The 12,803-nt window shown below is 34.3% G+C and overlaps 1 long non-coding RNA gene across 1 annotated transcript in view; it reads right to left on the bottom strand.

Annotated features, from left to right (window-relative positions):
* Window positions 1-12,803, bottom strand: part of LOC115064245 — a 163,540-nt gene that overhangs the window by 131,465 nt on the left and 19,272 nt on the right. The window contains exon 2 of the long non-coding RNA XR_003844077.1: window positions 6,106-6,156. This is a non-coding gene — a long non-coding RNA (uncharacterized LOC115064245). The remainder of the gene's footprint in view (window positions 1-6,105; window positions 6,157-12,803) is intronic.

The raw sequence follows: 12,803 nt of genomic DNA, 5'->3' as shown, positions 1-12,803 counted from the left end.
TGTGTGTGTGTGTGTGTGTGTGTGTGTGTGTGTGTGTATGTGTGCCTTGTGCCCTTGTTGTCTAGGAGTGAATATCAATATCTTGGAACTGGAATTATAGAAGATTGTTAGCTGTCATGTGAGTGATGAGAACCAAATTTAAGTTTTCTAAGAAAGTAGCCAGTGCTCTTAACCACTGGGCCATCTTTATATGCACAAATCAGATATTTAAAATGTATGTTTTCAATTCTTTTTCATTACTTAAAGTAGAATTGCTGAGTGAAATTTCACTGAAAATTATTAATAAATCACATTTTAAGAGATTTTTTTATTAAAACTTCTGTGAAACTTCTGATATATGAGTTAAGTATTATTTTAAGCTATTACTAAATTTACCATAAAAATAAAAATCAACTAGCTTATGGATTGAAATTAATACATAAAATGATTTATGCATAATGTATTTACTTACTTAGTGAGGGGGAAGCTATGTATGTACTAATCAAAGCTCACTTTAAAGTAAGCATTATTCTGACAAGTAAATCAAGTATTACAAGTGGTCTGCAGACAAATTCCAAATCTAAATGCAATTATCTATTAATATATAAAGGTACAATATGTTGTAATCAAATGGATTTTATTTGAAGAAAGAGTGTTGTTTAGTCAGTATATTTAATCATATAATTAGAAAATTAAAAGCATTTAATAGTCTTAAGAATATATGAAGAACATGTGAAGTAATCCAACATTTTTCTTCACACATAATGAGTTAGAAGGGCAGGATAAAGACATGAACTTGGTATTTTTTTAAAATTTTTAAAATTCTCAAACCTAATATCACACATAATTACAAAAGACTGGATATTTGTTCTTTAAATTTAAAAAATATGGATAAATGTTTAAGCATTGATGTGAATAGGTACCGATACAATGCTGTTTTATATACTCCCAAAGAACATAAAATGCAATAACCCACTTCTAAATATACCTGGGAAGAAATCAAATTAAACATATGATCAGAAATTATTCACATTGATGTGGAACATCTAGACACAAGCATTGGAGAACCTAGATAAAAACCTATCTCTTTTTTTTTAATTTTTTAATTTTTATTTTTTATTATTATTTTCTTTATTTACATTACAAATGCTACCCCGAAAGTTCCCTATACCCCCCCCCCCCCTGCTCCCCTACCCACCCACTCCCACTACTTGGCCCAGGCCTTTCCTTGTGATGGGTCATATAAAGTTTGCNAGACCAAGGGGCCTCTCTTCCCAGTGATGGCCGATTAGGCCATCTTCTGCTACATATGCAGCTAGAGACACAAGCTCTGGGGGTACTGGTTAGTTCATATTGTTGTTCCACCTACAGGGTTGTAGCCCCCTTCAGCTCCTTGGGTACTTTCTCTAGCTCCTCCATTGGGGACCCTGTGTTCCATCCAATAGCTGGCGGTGAGCATCCACTTCGGTGTTTGCCAGGCNCTGGCATAGCCTCACAAGAGGCCGCTATATCAGGGTCCCTTCAGCAGAATCTTGCTGGCATGTGCATTAGTATCTGGGTTTGGTGGCTGATGATGGGATGGATTCCCCGATGAGGTAGTCTCTGGATAGTCCATCCTTTCATCTTAGCTCTAAAGATTGTCTCTGAACCTATATCCTTTTATGAGTATTTTAAAAACCTATCTCTTATTTTGACACTTCCTCTACAAATTTGGTATCCATCTCCCATGGGATTCAGTAATGCCATGTGTAGCTGATTACTTAAAAGACATATAAGCAAATGCCCAACTGAACGTTGTACAGGAATGTTCTCAGAAGTATTATTTGTAAACACTATCACAGGCAAGGGATCACATACTAGTTAATATGGAAATCGAACACAGATTATTGTTTGCAGAGAAGATCAAACCAACTCATGAAACTGATGAGCTAACTATGCGAATATTAAAAGGAACCTTTGAAGTTTTTAAAATAAGTATTTTATTACAGTACTTGGTATTATTTTCTATTTTATTTTATTGTGTATTTGTATGTTTTTGTGTATTTATGCATATGTGTGAATTCATGTATGCTGTGTGTGCTTATGTGTATGCCTGTTTGTGGTTGTGAGTGTAAGTGTATAGGGGCCATGGAGCATGTCTGGAGGTCAGAGTTCAGTTTCAGGACCTGGTCTTTGCCTTCCACCATGTTTGAGACAGGTACTTTTGGGTTTGGCCATTGCATACACTTGGATAGGGGGCAAATCTGTAAATCCTGTGTCTGCCTCCTTTTACCATAGATCACTGATATTATGGTCAGAGGTAAATATATCCAGATTTATTTGATATTTTTTAGTCTGAACTCAGGTGCAAATATGTTTGTGGCAAGGGCTACCCACGGAGATATCTCCTCAGCACATACTTCTGTATTCCAACTATTCTTAAACATAAAATTTTCTATGAGGGCTATTTATAACCTGAATACAGTAGAATAATATCTACAGAATGTTGGTATTTCTTTGGGTCTAAATCATGTTTACAGAAAAGTAAGGACCTTGTGCTTACATAGTAGAAGCTAGAAAATCTAATATCGAATGATTTTATAAAAAATATGAACTACATGTAAATATACTTTTTGAAGCCAATGCAAATGTGCAAACAGTAGTGTGGGCTGCTTTACAATTTTCTTTTTACAGATGGATCAACTTACCTGTGGAACTATAAGAAAATCCAATTTAGGCACATAGATAAAAGAGAAAAGGAAGTTTACAGCAATCATGTATCCATTAACTGAAAAGAACACAAACACAAAACAATTCCACCAAAATCAAGAATAAGACAAGGTTGTCTGCAGTCCCCATAATTATTAAATATAGACCAATAAGACAACTGAGGATCAAGGGAATAGAAACAGCGAAGAACAATTAATGTATCTTTATTTGCAGATGAAATGTTAGAATATATAATTGACCCTAAAAGCTCCACCAGTGAATGCCTACAGATGCTAAACATTTTCAGCAAAAACTTAGTAACAAAATTAATTCAAATCATTAATATCCCTCCTACATATAAATGATTAGTGGAGTGAGAAAGAAATCAGAGAAATAAAATCATTAACAATAGTCAGAAATAACATAAAATATCTTGGGGTAACTCTAACCATGCAAGTGTAAGACTATGAAAGATAGAAGATCCTGGGCAGATGCCAGTTCCTAAGAGAACCAAATGCAGGCCAGGCTCTTATACCCATCAAAGCTATCAATTACCATATATGGAGATACCAAGATATTCGATGACAAAACAACATTTACACAATATCTTTTCATAAATCCAGCCCTACAAAGGATAATAGATGGAAAATGCCAACACACTGAGGGAAACTACATTGTAGAAAAAGTAAGAAAGTAATCTTTTTATTCAACAAATGAAAAGGGAAATAACCACACAAACATAAAATAAAATAAAAAGTAACAGGAAGCAACAATCTCTATTTATTAATATCTCTTAATATCCGTGAACTCAATTCCCCAATAAAAGACAAAGATTAATAGACTGGATACATAAACAGGTCCCAGCATTTTGCTGCATACAGGAAATGTACCTCAGTGTCAAGGACAAACACTACTTCAGAGTAAAGGTCTGGAAAACAATTTTCCAAGCAAATGGTCTCAAGAAGCAAGTTGGAGTAGCCATTATAATATCAGATAAAATAAAATTATAACCAAAAGTCATCAAAAAAAAAAAAAAAAAAAGGAAGGACACTTCATACTCATCAAAGGAAAAAAAATCTACCAAGAAGAACTCTCAATTATGAACATCTGTGCTCCAAATGCAAGGGTACCCACATTCATAAAAGAAACTTTACTAAAGATAAAAGAGTACATTGCCCTTCACACATAATTGTGGCAGACTTTAACACCCCACACTCAGCAATGTACAGATCAGGGAAACACAAACTAAACAGAGACACAGTGAAACTAACAGAAGTGATGGACCAAAGGATTTAACAGATGTCTATAGAACATTACATCCTTAATCAAAAGAATATACCTACTTCTCAGCATCTCATGGTACCGTCTCTAAAATTGTGTACCATAAAAATCAGTCAAAAAGGAGACCTCAACAGATACAAGAAGATTGAAATAATCAAATGCCACCTATCATATCACTAAGGATTAATGGTGGTCTTTGATAGCAACAAAAACAACAGAAATCTTACGCACACCTGGAAGCTGAAGAATGTTACTCAATGATAACTTGATTAAGAAAGAAATTTAAGACATTTTAGAATTTAACAAAAATGAAGGTACAACATACCCACACTTGAAAGCTCTAGAACAAAAGAATCAAATACTCCCAAGAGGAGTAGATAGCAGGAAATAATCAGTCTCACTGCTGAAATCAAACAAGTTGAAACGAAAAGAACTATACAAAGAATCAACAAAACCAAGAGCTGGTTGATTTGAGAAAAATCAACAATATAGATAAACCCTTAGCCAGACTAACAAGAGGGCACAGAGACAATATCCAAATTAACAAAATAAAAAATGAAAAGGGAGATGTAACAACAGAAACTGAGGAAATTAAAAAAAATCACCAGATTCTACTACAAAAGGCTATAATCAACATAACCAGAAAATCTGAATGAAATTGACAATTTTCTAGACAGATACCATATACCAAAGTTAAATATGGATCAGATAAATGATCTAAACAGTCCTATAACCCCTAAAGAAATAGAAGCTGTCATTAAAAGTCCCCCCCCCAAAAAAAAAGCACAGGAGCATATGGGTTCCAGAATTCTATGAGAACTTCAAAGGAGACCTAGTATCAAAACTCCTCACACTATTCCACAAAATAGAAACAGAAGGAAAGCCACCCAATTCTTTCTATGACACCACAGTTACTCTGATACCTAAACCACATAAAGACCCAACAAAGACAGAGAACTTCAGACCAATTTCCCTTCTGAATATCAATGCAAAAATACTCAATAAAATTCTTACAAACTGAATCCAAGAACACATCAAAATGATCATTCACCATAATCGAATAGGCTTCATCCCAGGGATGCAGGTATGGGACGATATATGGAAATCCATCAATTTAATCCACTGCATAAACAAACTCAAAGAAGTAAAATCACATGATCATTACATTAAATGCTGAAAAAACACTTGACTGACAAATACAAGGGTGTATGCTCTCAGACAACCATTGGACTGATCACAATGTCCTCAATGGAGGAGCTAGAGAAAGGGCCAAAGGAGCTGAAGGAACTTGCAGCCTCAGTGGAGGAACAAGAATATGAACCAATCAGTACCCCCCAGAGCTCCCAGGGACTAAACCCTACCTAAAGAGTACACATTCAGGGACCCATGGCTGCTGCTGCATATGTAGCAGTGGATGGCATTGTTGGATATCAATGGGAGGAGAGGCCCTTCATCCTGAGAAGGCTCGATCCCCCAATGTAGGGGAATACCAGGACAGGGAAACAGGAGTGGGTGGGTTGGTGAATAGTGCAAAGGGAGGTGAGATAGGGAACTTCCAGAGGGGAAACCAGGAAAGGGTATAACATTTGAAATGTAAATAAAGAAAATATCTAATTAAAAAGGGGGGGGGAAGGAAACTAATAAAAAATTATTCACACACAATATGGGTTGTATCTATATGAGAATTAACTCCATTATCAATATGTTCTACCCCTGTTTGTCTCTAACAGCTTTCTTCTCATCAGTATCAGCATGGCACATATATATTCTTTTATGTTTAACCTATATTTATTTATGTATTATTTTCACTTCTGGAATTACAGATATTTTCAAAATTTGTTTAATTTCTTAATATGTATAAATTGTATATATTGGTGATGCTCTGTATGGTATATTTGAACACATGCATGTAGCATACATTAATTAGATACAACTCCCCCCCCCCAAAAAAAAAGCAGGTTCTCTACCTACCCATGGAATCAGTCTCCTCAGACCCAGCCATTCTTTCCCCCTGCAGGTGACCTGCCTATAATTTTGCTATGGATCATTTGAACATCTTCGTACACTAGGGAGTCTTATTTGTTTATATTTCTCTTGTATATTCCTATAAATTTCAATTCATCTAAGAACTTATGATATTGTGTAATTTGGTTTTACCTGAGGATGAATATAGTCTTGCCCCCAAATCATTCATCTCCAACATGTTTGCTGGAAAAAAGAGACAAATATAGAAATATTAAAAAATGGCTATTAGAGTTCATCAGAGCAGTTCATAGTAAGCTATTGAATGTCAGCATAACCTCTGGGATTCTCATCAAATCTAATAAAATTGATTAGTGATATTAATATTGTCCTTAAATATTAGGTTTATAACACATATGTGTCATCATTAGGAAGTTGTTATGAAAACTCAACCAAGTTATTTGCACAGCTTTTATCCTATTAACTTTGTGACACTCTATTGAATTCACCTTTGTCTATTCACCTTCATTGTCAAATATTTATATTCCTTTAACAAATTCCCTCGACAAACATCCAGTGGAATAGAAAAGAGCAAAGCATAAATTAATTAGTTTTTTCTAGATACAGCAATATTAATGTTGATTTCTTAAAACTGCAAATCTAATTAAGAAAGATTTTATATTTCTTTTACTGAGATAATCAATCAAATTCTACACTTTAGCTGTGCATTTTTAAAGCACTGACATGAGCAACATTTTCTGACACTGGTGATGATGTTATTCTTTTACCCTGTTATACCCAAGACTATATTAACTGGGACCACTCTGAATTCCCTGTGACACTATGGGCAGGTCATGCATGCTGAACTATAACTTTCTCTCAAGGGATTAAAAAGTATGTACAAGAATAATATCTTCTCCCCTGTATTCCAATCCTAAACACATCTGAGATTTGGTTGGTTTTGGGTAGGTTTTTCTCCAACAACTTACATAGTACGATATTAAAATGGGAAAGTTGAATCTAAATCCAAACACCTACACACAACTTTGAATGAGATTAAGTGATATAAATTAAGTGGAAGACACAAAATATTATTATAGGTAAAATGAGATGCTGATTAGAACAAAAGTTCTGTTGTTTACTTAAAATATTGCCAAAGACCAGGCAGTGAGATTTAAATGGTTTGCATTGTTTATATTTGCCACATCTGGGAAATTTAAAATCACTTTTCTTGTATTTATCTGGTTTATTCTCCCTTTCTGAACAACCATTTAAAATAGTATATTATGCTGGGCAGTGGTGGTGTATACCTTTAATCCCAGCACTTGGGAGGCAGAGGCAAGCAGATTTCTTAGTTCGAGGCCAGTCTGGTCTAAAGAGTATGTTCCAGGACAGTCAGGGCTACACAGAGAAACTCTGTCTTGAGGAAAAGAAAAAAGAAAAAAAAGAAAGGCAAAAAATAGTATATTATTAGAGAAAAAAGAGAGAAGTAATTTGGGCTCCAAAACATTGAACTTTAAGCCTTGAACACATATTTAGAGAAATTCTAGAAAATTAAAAGTTGATTCAGAACAGAGGCGTATGTTCATAGTATGATGAATGAAGTAGGTCACCTGGAATCCTCTACCCTCCAAAAGTGCTTCCCATTATATATACAAAGGGAATATGTATATTCCCATTTTGTATTTGTAATACTAAGATGATCCTTGTCAGGGCAATGACAATAGCTGAAGAAAACATACATGAATGAAAATGTACTTATTTTGCTAACCTATTAAATTATTTCAAAAGCAATTATACATTAGATCTTAAATATTCACATATCCACTTGCCTACCAATGAACACATCCATTTGTTTAGCAATTTCACATGCTTGCATAATATGAAGACAACAAATATTCATAAGAATATTGTTAATTAAAAAGCTGGAAAATATGCTAATAAGAAGTCATCAGAGAATAGTTAGTGCAATTGTGATGTGTCCCAAGAGACTATTACATGAGTGAAAATAATTGAACTACAAAGCATAGAACAAGACAGATTGGTGAAATATGCTATTGAGGGAGAAATGCATGGACCAGAACACTATTTATAGTTTAATACCTTTATAAATATCTAACAGACATATTTCTTCAAATATTTTTATATTTAAATATGGATCTTCAAACTAAATGAAAGCCAGAAACAGAAGAAAAGAAAAGAACAAACAAAACTGCTAAATACAAAAAACTAAACATATACTAGGGGACAAAAGAGAAAATAGCATAGAAGACATGAGGAAAAAGGGCAACCTAAAAATAGTATATTTTTCTTAGAATGACTATTGGTTTGCATTTGTTTTTTTCCTGTTATTAGTTAACGTAATGAAACTGAAATAGTAGAGTCCATAATTATATAAATAATATTATAAATATTGGCATTTTTATATGAAAAAGCCAATTCTATTTGATACATTGGCAACAAGAGTTTCTAACCAAGATATTTAATTATTTGAATTATGCTGAAAGCATACTTTATAAATATAACAAATTCATATGCTATTCTTAACACTATAGAACTTTTACAAAATAAACAAATGACTAATGAAAAATGTAGACTAAGTAAAATTATTGTTACATTTTGGCTATTAATTTTTTTATAATTTCTTATTCTTTCACACAAATTCAGTTGGCATGCTTCTTATGAACTTACTTTAAAATTTGTTGTGGAATGTGTGTTGGATTTTGTGTGACATAATCCTGCTTCTGGATCACGCACTCTGTGGGGACGTCTACAGAGTGTTAACTTTTTATAAACTCAAGACTGTCCTCAGATACATTAATGTATTATTGGAAAAATTAGTGTTTATCCAGAAGCAGTCTCCATGTATATGGCTTATTGTGACTATGTACATTCATTCTCAACTGAAATCAGGTGGGAACATTGTACAATTCTCTGAGATCTGTACTGAATGTATAGCTCATGCTTTATAGGAAGAGCTCTGTATCATCTTTATATACAACTATGAACTAATCTTGTCTTCAGTAATATTACTATTGTTACCGAGAAAGAACCATGGCTGTATGCAGGAAAATATGTTTTTCAGTTACCACAAAAGTGGAGACTATGCATTGGTAAAGTTAGACTAGAATCTGGGTGTAAATTATATAGACAGAAGACATAATATATTTAGAACTCATTTACCCAATAGTGAAATAATGCAGCAAGTAACAATTGCGTCTTCCAAATGTTTTATAGCTATGTTATGCTTTATATGATCCAAGTCTATGAAGGATAAAAAATAAACAGTAGCTTACATATATTCTCAATTGGATCAACATCCTTGAGTTTAGTTTTTTTATATATATAAAATATAAACTTATTTGGATTCAATTAAATGCAATAGCTTTCAGTTATAACTTCACATTGATAAATACCATCAAAGCATCTGGATGTAATTTCTTTCCTCATGTATATAATGGGAACAAGGCAATCTTGGTTTTTCAATTGGAAGATGATGAGGTTTTAAGTAAAATGAAATACTAAGTATAGTACAGTTTTATTAGTGAGTTCTTACCACATTAGAATTGGAAGTTCACTCTTTTGGGGATGCAGTTACTTCATGTCTGAACTTGTGGCATCTCTAGAAGGATGAATCTACACACTGAGATGATGCAAGATATAGGTGATCTTTATTTGAATGTTAATCTACAGTCAAAATTATGAGGTCGTTTCAGAACACCTGGTTCAAAACTGAATCAACTGTTTCCCAGCTACTTTCACTTTCTGTAAGCAGCAACTACCAGTTTGACTGAGCAGTGTTGCACTGGAGCAAATATGATATTTTATAGTTAAGAAATAAAAATGTAGAGGATGGCTACTGGTAGAACTTATGTCAAATTAGAGGGCATCAGATAGCAGTAAAGGCATCAATTCTCTTCGGATGGTATATGTTCCTTTCATGTGTAAAGAGACAAAGTGGTGTGTAGAGTAAGGGCTTCAGAGAGGATGAAGCACTAGATTCAATTACTGCCCTTATTCCTTATAATATTGGGACTGTGGGCCAGGTTATACTCTGTTTCTGATGTCTGTCTGTCAGAAAAGGGAATGACTGTCATTCTCTTCCTAGGGCTTCAGTGGTTTTGCAAAGAGGAATAAGTGACTGAACTAATTCAGTGCTTGCAATGCTGGAATGTAGTGATAATAAGCACAGGGTTTTGAGTCAGACGGCCTCTGTTTGAATCTTGGCATTGGCACTTACCAGATGTGTGGCCCTTGGCAATTTGCTTAGCTTCTCTTTGGCATAGTTTCTTAAAACTATAAAAACAGCAAGTGTGATAATTGTATCTATTTCATGAACATTAAACTAGTTAATATTTTAAACTGCCTAAACCCCTGTTTAAAAATCTTATGCATACTACTACAGTTATCTGTTAATAAAGTAAATACATGGAGAAATTTTTACTATTCAGGAAACTGAGATTATACATTCAGTATATTTCTGAAATTTTGGGGGGCCAATAGTTCAGGTTGTTTTGCTCATAGAATGGAGTTCCTACAGAGAATATCAAATCATTCTGATAATATTCTCTGGAAAAATCAAAGGAGGACATTTCTACAAAGCTGGAACCAAAGGCTGAGCTCTAGCTGTGAATAATCACAGCTGGCTCACTTTAAAAGGTTAGAGGATTAGAATGTTAATAATTTTGTATTTCTTAAGCAAATATGTTCAAACATGCAATGAACAGCTGTTTCCATGGAAGAGTGAGCTTCTGACAGGCCTCATCCTTTTAAAGGGAAGATATTTTTTGATCAAAGAAGAATGCAAAAAGTAGTTTTAAAATGTTTTTAACAGCAGGAAACAATATTTTTCACATCTTTAAATCTGAAAACAGCTTGCATAATTTTCTTGAACTTGAGAATAACAGAAAGAAAGATGAACTCAAAACCTATGATTATCAATTGTTATGATTTAAAAGGAAACTGATGAGAAAAAAATGGTTGATAATATGTTAGATGTGAAGTCATCACATGTTAAAACAATATCTGTTCTCTTGAAGAGGAACTTCTCAATAAATTTTTTTTTTTAAAATATCATCCTCGCCAAAGCATTGTATGGTAACATAAAGGAGGGAAGGGTATTTGGGGCCAAGGGTTTCACAGTGGTTAATCCATTTTTCTCAGAACTGTCTTTAGGAAGAGCCTCATGGGTAATTACACAACACACAGTGGACCGAAATTACTTATTTTGTGATGGATGAAAAAGCAGAAAGAGGTAGGGGCCAGCACCTGAACACTGCACTGCCCAAGCCTCTGTGAGAGCAATACCTTCCTCTAGGCTCTCCCTCCCAAACATTCCTACTCTGGTTGAAAGTACAGAAAATTAGACCAGTTCTTTAACGTACACCCTTTGGGGGACATTCACATTCCTAACTACAGCTGGATTATATTTTACTTTATTCTCCTTGGTTTTAATTTTAGTATGCAGAAACCAATTTCATATTGCCTTTGTTTAAGTCTATAAGGTCTATGTTTTCCCAAGTTGGGGAGAATAGTTTAAATATATTTATACTTTAGTTACATTTTTATTATTTCAGATAACAGTTTATTCAATTCATGTTTATAAAAAGGCCATAAACAAAGGGGAAATGTTATAACATCTTCATGCCTCAGGATTCTCATTTATAAAAATGTTGATTGTAGTACAAATATCTATGTGTTGTGTGACAAAGTGTGAAAGAGTTAACTTAATATAGAAAATATTTGTAAAATTTTCTTAGGTTTTAAATTAAAACTAGATTAATGCATTTTTGGCATCCTAAGAAAGAGATTTAGCTTATGAAACCAATTAGAAGTAGAATTTAGATTCAGAAAAAAAAAAAAAGGTGAAGAAAAGGCTGGAAATCAAGTCATATTGTCTGTTAGATGCTCAGGGGATTTCTTTCATCCATATTTTTTTCTTTTCTTATTTGTTCTTTGTGTACAGTATTCAAAAAAGTTTGCCCTCTTTCATAAATAGAGTTTTTGATGAAAATAGAAAAGTCATTCTAAGACTATTTCATTGTTCTAGCCTGTTAGACTATCGTTCTTTACTCAAAACTTCTGTGATCTGTGGAGTTGGGACTGGTAGAACACACAGCAGACAGATATTGAGGCAAATATTGAGGTTAGTGAAAATTATGAGGTAGAGTATCATACGATAGTTAGGTATGCACAGCTATCAATCAGAATCAGGTCTAAAAATAGCCCCTCAGGGTTCATATAGGCTTTAATTTGCACTATTTTATTATTTAAATTTATAGACATGAGTAAATAAACTATAGTGAGTTGATCAGTTTAAATATTTGCTAGCATACTTTAATCAAGTGAATGATGAAGGTGTGTCTGCAGTGGCCTAGATACCATGACACTTAAGACCTCAATAAAGTAACAAGTGAATAATACATGTTCTAAAACATTTAAAAATATTCACCATGGACAAATCCCTTCCTGTCTGCTCCAGCACCAGGTTACCTAGGGAGCTGAGTGGGCAGACATCCCCATGGTCCCTACAGGAGTGCCCACGCGATCTTAGGATCACTAGTGAGTGGAACACAACATCTGCTCTAATCCAATTGTGCAGGGGACCTGAGACAGAACTAGGGCAGCAGAGAACCTGCCTGACCAGGGGCCCAAGCCCCTTCCAGTCTGCACCAGCACCTGGTCACCTAGGGCACAGATTCAGTGGACACCCCCAAGGTCGCTAGCGGACTTAGGATCATGATCACTGGTGACTGGAACAAACAGCTGCTCCAATCCAATAGTGACAGGCCCGTGACAGCAGGAACAAGGACACCAGAGTCTTCCCTGACCAGAGATTCAGGTTCCTTTTAATCAGTTCAGGTTTACCTTGGTTTCAAACAGACCAGACAACT

This window comes from Mus pahari, chromosome 6, assembly GCF_900095145.1.
Source record: "Mus pahari chromosome 6, PAHARI_EIJ_v1.1, whole genome shotgun sequence".
Classification (NCBI taxonomy): domain Eukaryota; kingdom Metazoa; phylum Chordata; class Mammalia; order Rodentia; family Muridae; genus Mus; species Mus pahari.
Note: the sequence above shows the minus strand (reverse complement) of the source record. Positions and strands in the feature narration are given on the sequence as shown.